The 12,151-nt window shown below is 42.8% G+C and overlaps 1 pseudogene; it reads right to left on the bottom strand.

Annotated features, from left to right (window-relative positions):
• Positions 1-2,949: 2,949 nt before the first annotated feature.
• Positions 2,950-3,069, bottom strand: LOC134936874 (5S ribosomal RNA; annotated as a pseudogene).
• Between the last annotated feature and the right edge of the window lie 9,082 nt (positions 3,070-12,151).

Below are 12,151 nucleotides of genomic sequence, written 5' to 3' on the forward strand. Positions count from 1 at the left end.
ACCGCCCAGGCTGCCAAGGCCTGAGTTATCTGCTTTGCAGCAGGATGACTGCTGTGATATTTCATCTTCCTCGCAAAGGACTGTTGGACAGTCAATTGCTTACTGGAAGTAGTACAAGTGGTCTTCCGACTTCCCCTCTGGGATGATGATCGACTCCCAGCAGCTACAACAGCAGCGCCAGCAGCAGTAGGCTTTACACTCAAGGATGCATTGGAGGAATCCCAGGCAGGAGAGGACTCGTCAGACTTGCCAGTGACATGGCCTGCAGGACTATTGGCTTTCCTGGGTAAGGAGGAAATTGACACTGAGGGAGTTGATGGTGTGGTTTGCAGGAGCTTGGTTACAAGAGGAAGGGATTTAGTGGTCAGTGGACTGCTTCCGCTGTCACCCAAAGTTTTTGAACTTGTCACTGACTTATGATGAATGCGCTGCAGGTGACGTATAAGGGAGGATGTTCCGAGGTGGTTAACGTCCTTACCCCTACTTATTACAGCTTGACAAAGGCAACACACGGCTTGACACCTGTTGTCCGCATTTGTGTTTAAATAATTCCACACCGAAGAGCTGATTTTTTTTGTATTTTGACCAGGCATGTCAATGGCCATATTCGTCCCACGGACAACAGGTGTCTCCCCGGGTGCCTGACTTAAACAAACCACCTCACCATCAGAATCCTCCTTGTCAATTTCCTCCCCAGCGCCAGCAACACCCATATCCTCATCCTGGTGTACTTCAACAGTGACATCTTCAATTTGACTATCAGGAACTGGACTGCGGGTGCTCCTTCCAGCACTTGCAGGGGGCGTGCAAATGGTGGAAGGCACAAGCTCTTCCCGTCCAGTGTTGGGAAGGTCAGGCATCTCAACCGACACAATTGGACTCTCCTTGGGTATTTGTGATTTAGAAGAACGCACAGTTCTTTGCTGTGCTTTTGCCAGCTTAAGTCTTTTCATTTTTCTAGCGAGAGGATGAGTGCTTCCATCCTCATGTGAAGCTGAACCACTAGCCATGAACATAGGCCAGGGCCTCAGCCGTTCCTTGCCACTCCGTGTCGTAAATGGCATATTGGCAAGTTTACGCTTCTCCTCAGACGCTTTTAATTTTGATTTTTGGGTAATTTTACTGAACTTTTGTTTTTTGGATTTTACATGCTCTCTACTATGACATTGGGCATCGGCCTTGGCAGACGACGTTGATGGCATTTCATCGTCTCGGCCATGACTAGTGGCAGCAGCTTTAGCACGAGGTGGAAGTGGATCTTGATCTTTCCCTATTTTAACCTCCACATTTTTGTTCTCCATATTTTAATGTGTGGAATTATATGCCAGTATCAATAGCAATGGCCTACTACTATATATACTGCGCACAACTAAAATGCACCACAGGTATAGAATGTCGATGGATAGTATACTTAATGACGACACAGAGGTAGGTACAGCAGTGGCCTTCCGTACCGTACTGCTATATATAGTATACTGGTGGACACTGTGTTAGCAAACTGCAAATCTAAAATGCACCACAGGTATAGAATGTAGATGGATAGTATACTTAATGACGACACAGAGGTAGGTACAGCAGTGGCCTTCCGTACCGTACTGCTATATATAGTATACTGGTGGTCACTGTGTCAGCAAACTGCAAAACTAAAATGCACCACAGGTATAGAATGTAGATGGATAGTATACTTAATGACGACACAGAGGTAGGTACAGCAGTGGCCTTCCGTACCTACTGCTATTTTATAAAGTATACTGGTGATCACTGTGTCAGCAAACTGCAAAACTAAAATGCACCACAGGTATAGAATGTAGATGGATAGTATACTTAATGACGACACAGAGGTAGGTACAGCAGTGGCCTTCCGTACCGTACTGCTATATATAGTATACTGGTGGTCATTGTGTCAGCAAACTGCAAAACTAAAATGCACCACAGGTATAGAATGTAGATGGATAGTATACTTAACGACACAGAGGTAGGTACAGCAGTGGCCTTCCGTACCGTACTGCTATATATAGTATACTGGTGGTCACTGTGTCAGCAAAACTCTGCACTGTACTCCTCCTATATAATATTATACTGGTGGTCCCGACTCCCCAGTCCCCACAATAAAGCAGCACACTGAGCACAGATACGGAGTGTTTTTCAGGCAGACAACGTATAATGGTGGTCACTGTCAGCAAAACTCTGCACTGTACTCCTCCTATATAATATTAATTATACTGGTGGTCCCCAGTCCCCACATTAAAATAAAGCAGCACACTGAGCACAGATATGGAATGTTTTTCAGGCAGACAACGTATACTGGTGGTCACTGTCAGCAAAACTCTGCACTGTACTCCTGCTATATAATACAGCTGCTCCCCAGTCCCCACAATTAAGCAGTGTGAGCACAGATATATATGCAGCACACTGAGCACAGATATGGAGCGTTTTTTTCAGGCAGAGAACGGATAACTGGTGGTCACTGATCAGCAAAACTCTGCACTGTACTCCTCCTATATTATACAGCTGCTCCCCAGTCCTCCCCACAATGAATTAAGCAATAATGCACAATCAAATTCAACAATAACGGAGAGGACGCCAGCCACGTCCTCTCCCTAACATTTGCAATGCACGAGTGAAAATGGCGGCGACGCGCGGCTGCTTATATAGAATCCGAATCTCGCGAGAATCCGACAGCGGGATGATGATGTTCGGGCGCGCTCGGGTTACCCGAGCCATACGGGAGAATCCGAGTATGGCTCGGACCCGTGTAAAAAGGGTGAAGTTCGGGGGGGTTCGGTTTCCGAGAAACCGAACCCGCTCATCACTACTGCAAAGCAATGCCCACTTGTTACAGCAATCAATATAAATAAGAATATATGTGCAAATAGAATCCAAACTGCCCTATTGGGGAGAAAACCCACAGAATGCACAATGTCCTCTGCCTTGTGGTATTAAGTGAGTGATGTACAGCACCCAGTATTCCCAGATCGTCACCGATACTGGTACTGACTGGGCCCAACACTGCTTAGTTTCCAAGATCGGCCGGAATTGGACGTTTGCCAGTGTGGTATGGCTGTAAATATCACTAGACCAACATATGTTGTCTACTGGGGAATCCCATATAGGCAGCTGGAATCTGATACTGCTAAATACAACACCAAAGATGGACAATAAGCTGCACATAGTGAGCAAGAGAGGGTCTGCATGGTGGATGTTGAAAGCGAGGGTGAAAGGAAAGGTGTCACTGCTAGTGAAGTGGGGACCTGTCAGGATCGAGTCTCTAGATATATAAAGACACACGGCGGTGTCTGACAGCACATAGCATGCAAGGAACACTTCACTATTAAATCTTTAAATCTTCTAAAAGATGGAACCAGCTGGTGCAGACTGTCGATTGAAGGAATCTTTAAAAAGATTATTCTGACAGGATCCTAAAACAGATATCACCTCACCAAAAAATCACCCAAACTAAAGGCCATGAGGGCCAATTAGTACCAATATTGGTTTATTAACACAGTTTATTTATTAAGGGTCTTCTTGCTACCTAGCCACCTATTGTCTGAAATACAAAGTTTTTATTTTTATGTCTTATATCTTACATTATACTTGCACTTTTCATGTTATGGTGCTTCCCTATATACAGTAGTGAGCATTGGCATTATCTTGTGAATTATGCAATTTTGATGCATAACTTATTTTCAATTTAAGATTAGTATGACATACTTATTTCTCGTGCTACAGTATATTGAGATATGTCACATACATCCATCCTCAAATCACACCAAATTGTCCCCGGACTTGGGTCAAACATTCGACCAGAGATTTTTTTTCACAAAATAAGCTTCCTATTCACATCACTAATCACTGACAAAAGTACAATGCAAGGTTACCATAAAAACTGATGATGGCATTTAATGTATCCTAGTCACTAATCTTAGTAAAAAGGCAAAAGGCCATCTGTGCCAGACCTCATACAAAGCATTGTTACACTTATCCTGCAACTTTATTCCTTTGTGACAACAATCCTAATCATAAGTATCTTGCACACTTTATGGTAATTTGTATAGAGCTGTGATGTGAATAAAACGCAGAATTCAAGAAAAAGTACTTAAAGTATGGGAAACGCTAACGGAGGTGGTGTGTCTAAATTGCGCCATGTGTTTCATATAATCAATCCATAAGGAATATGTCCCTTGACAATGATTGTATCATTTAATAATGTTTATAGGAAAAACAAACCAATACAGTAGGCAGAAATATAGTAGTCTTCTTGTGCTTGGGTCTGCTGCAGAATCCTCTGGTAAAACAGTGGGAAATTTGTGTTCTCCACCAAACTGTATAACTGTAAGCTACAGAACTAGTCACAAAGCAACCTCAGTAGTATTATTGTAAAGTGTAATGGTCTTACAAAGTTAATAAATAGTGTGAAAATATTACATACATTATATTCCATAAGTATGAATAATAAAAATATGTACTAAATGTATGTCCAAAGTTTATCCAGCAGGTAACACATGAAAATATTGAGGGATTGCTGATCTGTGCTCATTAAAGTGCTTTAAAAAGTAAAGTTGGTTTGGATTAATTCAACTTTAAGATAACGATTTAAACCTACCTACTTAACTCAGGAGTGATTTTGTAGTGATCCATTGGTTATCTGTACATTATACTGTAGCTATAAATTTGTGTTCAGTATTGTGATTGTTAAATGAAAATTACTTTTTAAAGGGAGGGTTTTCATTGTGTATTGTGGACTCATGATCTTTTCTTTAAAAAATATAGTATTAACTAATAAATGAGAGGGAAAAGTCAATCCTTTTCCACAACATATTAATTAGATGCAGCTACAGTATATTGAAGCCACTTAAGACAAAGGACTCTTGGGACATGCAGAGAGTTAATGCATGGTTTACACTGAGGTTTAATCTGTTTACATAGTAATATAGTTAGCACATATCTGACAACGTTATTGTTATACAACAACCACTCTTGGAGACAGGACACATGTATTCTGATTTACAGTTTGGGCTTTTGGTAACATTTTGAAACATTGGTTTAGGTTTAAATAGTTAAAGCTTTGGTAAAAAAGGTTGTAAAATAACATATATGAATATTGAAGTTGAAGATGCTCATTCAAAACTTTTTATTTGTTATTTTTGATGCATCATGTCAAATGTCCATATGATATTACTACTTCTTTACATTTGTTGTGTTACTTAAACGTATACTAGAATTGTACTAAAACCAGTGCTTTGCTGTATGTAGTAAATACACTTTTAAACACATTTTACCTTTTGTCAAAAATGTGATAGCCTCAAAGATATTTGAATGTGTCAGGTTTTATCATGATGTTGTGTTAAGCAAACACCATTTCAAAGACATATTGGGGTATATTTACTAAGGTCCAAATTTTGTCCGAGATGCCGTTTTTTCTTCAAAGTGTCATCTCGGTAATTTACTAAGCAAAAACCACGGCAGTGATGAGGGCATTCGTAATATTTTGGAAGTCCTCGTAAAAAATCACGAATCAATACACCATCGGTCAAATACGCCAGCAATTTGGTAGAAATCGGGAATTTACTAAAAAGTGCAAAACACAAACACTGCCGACAATAGCCAAACACTGCCGTGATGAAATACAAATCGTGAAAAAGTGCTAAAAAAAAACAGACCTGCTTTTTTATCCCGTGTTTGTATAGGCATGCACGGATCCATGAGATCCGTGCATGTTTTTCAGTGGGAAGGGGTTAGAAATGTTTTAATTTAAAAAAAAAAATGCGTGGGGTCCCCCCTCCTAAACCAAACCAGCCTCGGGCTCTTTGAGCCGGCCCTGGTTGCAAAAATAAGTGAAAAAAATTGATAGGGGTTCCCCCATATTTAAACAACCAGCACCGGGCTCTGCGCCTGGTCCTGGTTCCAAAAATATGGGGGACAAAAAGCGTAGGGGTCCCCCGTATTTTTGAAACCAGCACCGGGCTCCACTAGCTGGACAGATAATGCCACAGCCGGAGGTCACTTTTATACAGTGCCTTGCGGCCGTGGCATCAAATATCCAACTAGTCACCCCTGGCCGGGGTACTCTGGGGGAGTGGGGACCCCTTCAATCAAGGGGTCCCCCCCCAGTCACCCAAGGGCCAGGGGTGAAGCCCGAGGCTGTCCCCCCCATCCAATGGGCTGCGGATGGGGGGCTGATAGCCTTTGTTGAAAGTAATGAATATTGTTTTTAGTAGCAGTACTACAAGTCCCAGCAAGCCTCCCCCGCAAGCTGGTACTTGGAGAACCACAAGTACCAGCATGCGGCGGAAAACAGGGCCCGCTGGTACCTGTAGTACTACTACTAAAAAAAATACCCCAGTAAAGACATTACACACACACCTTGAAAGTATAACTATAATGCATACATACACACCACCATATACACATACTTACCTTATGTTCACACGAGGGTCGGTCCTCTTCTCCATGTAGAATCCATGGTGTACCTGTTGAAAAAATCCTACTCACCAAATCCAGTGTAGAGGGCTCCTCGGGTAATCCATTTGTAATCCACGTACTTGTAAAAATAAAAAAACGGGACACCCGACCACGAACTGAAAGGGGCCCCATGTTTTCACATGGGACCCCTTTCCCCAAATGCCAGAAACCCCCTCTGACTGATGTCTAAGTGGGTTTATTCAGCCAATCAGGGAGCGCCACATCGTAGCACCCTCCTGATCGGCTGTGTGCTCCTGTACTGTCTGACAGGCGGCACACGGCAGTGTTACAATGTAGCGCCTATGCGCTCCATTGTAACCAATGGTGGGAACTTTGTGGTCAGCGGTGAGGTTACTTTCGGTCACCCGCTGACCACAAAGTTCCCACCATTGGTTACAATGGAGCGCATTGGCGCTACATTGTAACACTGCCGTGTGCCGCCTGTCAGACAGTACAGGAGCACACAGCCGATCAGGAGGGTGCTACGACGTGGCGCTCCCTGATTGGCTGAAGAAACCCACTTAGACATCAGTCAGAGGGGGTTTCTGGCATTCGGGGAAAGGGGTCCCATGTGAAAACATGGGGCCCCTTTCAGTTCGTGGTCGGGTGTCCCGTTTTTTTATTTTTACAAGTACGTGGATTACAAATGGATTACCCGAGGAGCCCTCTACACTGGATTTGGTGAGTAGGATTTTTTCAACAGGTACACCATGGATTCTACATGGAGAAGAGGACCGACCCTCGTGTGAACATAAGGTAAGTATGTGTATATGGTGGTGTGTATGTATGCATTAAAGTTATACTTTCAAGGTGTGTGTGTAATGTCTTTATTGGGGTATTTTTTTAGTAGTAGTACTACAGGTACCAGCGGGCCCGGTTTTCCGCTGCATGCTGGTACTTGTGGTTCTCCAAGTACCAGCTTGCGGGGGAGGCTTGCTGGGACTTGTAGTACTGCTACTAAAAACAATATTCATTACTTTCAACAAAGGCTATCAGCCCCCCATCCGCAGCCCATTGGATGGGGGGGACAGCCTCGGGCTTCACCCCTGGCCCTTGGGTGGCTGGGGGGGGGACCCCTTGATTGAAGGGGTCCCCACTCCCCCAGGGTACCCCGGCCAGGGGTGACTAGTTGGATATTTGATGCCACGGCCACAAGGCACTGTATAAAAGTGACCCCCGGCTGTGGCATTATCTGTCCAGCTAGTGGAGCCCGGTGCTGGTTTCAAAAATACGGGGGACCCCTACGCTTTTTGTCCCCCGTATTTTTGGAACCAGGACCAGGCGCAGAGCCCAGTGCTGGTTGTTTAAATATGGGGGAACCCCTGTCAATTTTTTTCCCATATTTTTGCAACCAGGACCGGCTCAAAGAGCCCGAGGCTGGTTTGGCTTAGGAGGGGGGACCCCATGCAATTTTTTTTTAAAGTTTAAACATTTTTTTTTTACAAGGTGCACAATGAAGCCCAGCACGGATCTCTCAGATCCGGCCGAGATTCATTGTATTAAAGTCGGCAGTGTTTTACAAGTCACTCACGTAAAACACTGCCTAAAAAAACGAATGACATCGACATCGGAAAACCCGAAAATGCAGAATACGGCAGCTTAGTAAATTAGTCGTAATCAATTCAAAAAGTTGCATATTTACACTTTCGATGTCATTCGTTATTGAACTTTGACCTCAAACGGGAAAATACGATTCTTAGTAAATTTACCCCATTGTTTCCCTTAGAGCTGGATACACACTATAAGACTATCTGTCCAATCTTTCTGATTGGAACAAAAATCTGGTAATGTACAGTATAGGAGCAAATGACAATTGACCATGCGCTCCCAAGCACTGAAAAACAGATAAAAATGGACATTCAGACAAATGATTAGATACATTCTGCTGTCTGGTATAATGTGTTTATGATGTTTCGTAATGTGTATAAGGGGCTCTGCTGTCTAGAATTACATGTAAAAAGAGAGATGCTGTCTGGTATAATGTGTATAAGGTGTGGCATAATATGTGTATGGGGCTCTACTATTGTGTAATTTGTGTAAGGGGCTCAACTGTCTGGCATTACATGTAAAAAGGGCTCTGCTGTCTGGAATTACATGTATAAGGGACTCTGCTGTATGGCATAAAGTGTATAAGGGGCTCTACTGTGTAGCATAATGTGTATAAGGGGTACTACTGTGCGATGTAATGTGAATAACGGACACTACTGTGCTGTGTAATGTGAATAAAGGACACTACTGAGCTGGGTAATGTTAATAACAGACGCTACTGTAGAAGTGCTATATTCTTTTATACTGCCATGTGTTTGTGCTGCTGCTATTCCACTTTGTTTAGCCAGCCGACCTTTGACCTGTATTGGTGAAAACAATATTGTGAGCTGTGAGGTGGTTAAAATTGACTGGAAATTACTGAAAATTAATGTTATTGAGGTTAAAATACTGTACTGTAGGCACAAAAAGTTCCAAATCATGTAATTTTAGCTCTTTTTATAATTTAAAAAAATACAGATCCAAAACCTAAACACAAGAGAAGGTTTTGCAAAAACAAAACCCAATGACCAAAACTAGCAAAAATGGCCCAGTGCACATCTTTATTTGGTAGAGATGAGCAGGTTCAGTTCCCTGAGAACAGAACCCCCTGAACATCCCGTTCCGAGCCCGGAACTGAGTCCGGCTCGGGACTTCCCGCCAGACTAGAAAACCAGAACGAGGCAAAACATCATCATCCCACTGTTGGATGCTTGCGGGTTTTGGATCACTTATAAACAGCTGCACATCGCTGTCATTTTCACTCCGGACCTGGAGAGTGAGGGAGACAGACCTCTGTCTCTTTCTGTGGGTGGTGGCATTGCGTGGGGTTAGTGTGTGCTCTGTAGGGGTGCTGCTGCAGTCACTATGGTGTACCTGTGCTGTGTTAGGGGTGATATCCTGACTGTCACTGGTGTTTTATGTGCTGTTACGGCTGGGTGCTGCAGCTGTAAATAGGTGTTGCTGTCCTGGATGTCACTGTGTTTTACAGGGTACAGGGGCACTGTCCTGCTCCTGTATGCTGTAAAATATAAGGCTGCTGCTGGCACTGTATGTTGTAAAAATTCAGGGGTGCAATTGGTAAAAATTAAAAGCACACTGCTCCTGTATGCTGTAAAATATAAAGGTGCTTCTGTTCAAATTATATTACACTGGCCCTGTATGCTATAAAAATTCAGGGGTGCAGTTGTTAAAAATGAAAAGCACACTGCTGTATTCTATAACATATAGGGGTGCTGTGATTTAAATACCATTACACTGGCCCTGTAAGCTATAAAAATTCACGGGTGCAGTTGTTAAAAATTAAAAGCACACTGCTCCTGTATGCTGTAAAATATAGGGGTGCTTCTGGCCCTGTATGTTTTAAAAATTCAGGGGTGCAGTTGTTAAAAATGAAAAGCACACTGCTCCTCTTTGCTATAAAATATAGGGGTGCTGCTGGCCTTTTATGTTGTAAAAATTCAAGGGTGTAGTTTTTAAAAATTAAAAGTACACTGCTGTATGCTGTAAAATATAGGGGTGCTGTGGTTTAACATTACACTGGCCCCGTATGCTATTAAAATTAAGGGGTGCAGTTGTTAAAAAAAACAAAACACTGATCCTGTATGCTGTAAAATATGGGGGTGCTGCTGTAAAAATGCAGGGGTGCAGTTGTTAAAAATTAAAAGACACTGCTGTATGCTGTAAAATATAGGGGCGCTGCTGTATAAATAACATCACACTGGCCCTGTATGCTATTAAAATTCAGGGGTGCAGTTGCTAAAAATTAAAATTACATTGCTGTATGCTGTAAAATATAGGGGCGTTGCTGTTCAAATAACATTACACTGGCCCTGTATACTATTAAAATTCAGGGGTGCAGTTGTTAAAAATTAAAAGCACACTGCTCCTGTATGCTGTAAAATATAGGGGTGCTGCTGGCCCTATATTTTGTAAAAATTCATGGGTGCAGTTGTTAAAAATTAAAAGCACACTGCTCCTGTATGCTGTAAAATATACAGGTGCTGCTGGCCCTGTATTTTTTAAAAATTCAGGGGTGCAGTTGTTAAAAATTAAAAGCACACTGCTCCTGTATGCTGAAAAAATATAGGGGTGCTGCTGGCCCTGTATGTTGTAAAAATTATGGGGTGCAGTTTTTACAAAATCAAAAGCACACTGATGTATGCTGTAAAATATAGGGGTTCTGCTGTTCAAAAAAACATTACACTGGCCCTGTATGCTATTAACATTCAGGGCTGCAGTTGATAAAAATTAAAAGCACACTGTTGTATGCTGTAAAATATAGGGGTGCTGCTGTTTAAATACCATTACACTGGCCCTGTATGCTGTAAATATACAGGGGTGCTGTGAAAATAAAGGGGTACTGTTCTGTGTGCTGTAATAATAAAGGGGTGCTGTCCTGTGAAATGGCGAACAATAATTTGGAGGAAAAAATAGTGGAAGATCAGGAACCAATTCCAGTTCCTAGTACTAGTGCTGAAGCTGCTGCTGCCACAGGTCATGACATTGATGATGCAATTCCATCAATGTTGTCTGCTAAGGCTGATGCCCAATGTCATAGAGGGCATGTAAAATCCAAGAAGCAAAAATTAGTAATCAGGAAAAAAAAATTATCTGATGAGAAACGTAAAATTGGCAATATGCCATTTATGACACGAAGAGGCAAGAAAAGACTAAGGCCTTGGCCTATGTTCATGACTGGTGGCTCAGCTTCTCGTAAGGAGGAAAGCCCTCCTCCCTCTCAAAAAAAAATGAAGCTTGTTAAAGAACAGGAAAATACAACTGTGCATTCAGAGATATCATAAATCCCCAAGGAGAGTCCAAGTGTGTCCATAGTTGTGATGTCCAGGCCTGACCTTCCCAAGACTATATGGAAAGAGGAGGCTCCTACCACCCTTTACACACCTCCTGCAAGTGCTGGGAGGAGCACCACCAGTCCAGTTGCTGATATTGAGATTGGGGATATCAATGTAGAATTACATCAGGATGAGGAGGATATAGGTGTAGCTGGTGCTGAGAAGGAAGTTGACGATGAGCATTCTGATGGTGATGTGGTTTGTTTAAATAAGGCACCAGTGTAGACAGTTGTTGTCCATGGTATGAGAAAGCCCATTGTCATGCATGGGCAAAATACCCAAAATGCCACCTCTTCAGAGTGAAATTATTTCTCCACAAATCCAGACAACAGGTGTAAAGCCATGTTTTGCCTTTGTCAATCTGTATTAAGTAGGGGTAAGGAAGTTAACCACCTAGGAACATACTCTCTTATACGTCACCTGCAACGCATTCATCAGAAGTCATTGTCAAGTTCAGAAACTTTGGGTAAGAGCGTAAGCAGTCCACTGCACCTAAATCCCTTCTTCGTCTTGTGCCCAAGCTCCTGCAAGCCACACCACCAACTCCCTCAACATCAATTTCCTCCTCAGTCAGGAATGTCAGTAGTCCTGTAGCCCATGTCACTGGCAAGACTGACGAGTCCTCTCCTAACCGGGATACCTCCGGAGGATCCTTGAGTGGTACGCATACTGCTGCTGTTGTTGCTGCTGGGAGATGATCATCATCCCAGAGGGGAAGTCAGAAGACCACTTGTACTACTTCAACTAAGCAATTGACTGTCCAACAGTCCGTTGCGAGGAAGATGAAATATGACAGCAATAACCCTGTT

Source organism: Pseudophryne corroboree, chromosome 6, assembly GCF_028390025.1.
Source record: "Pseudophryne corroboree isolate aPseCor3 chromosome 6, aPseCor3.hap2, whole genome shotgun sequence".
Lineage (NCBI taxonomy): Eukaryota > Metazoa > Chordata > Amphibia > Anura > Myobatrachidae > Pseudophryne > Pseudophryne corroboree.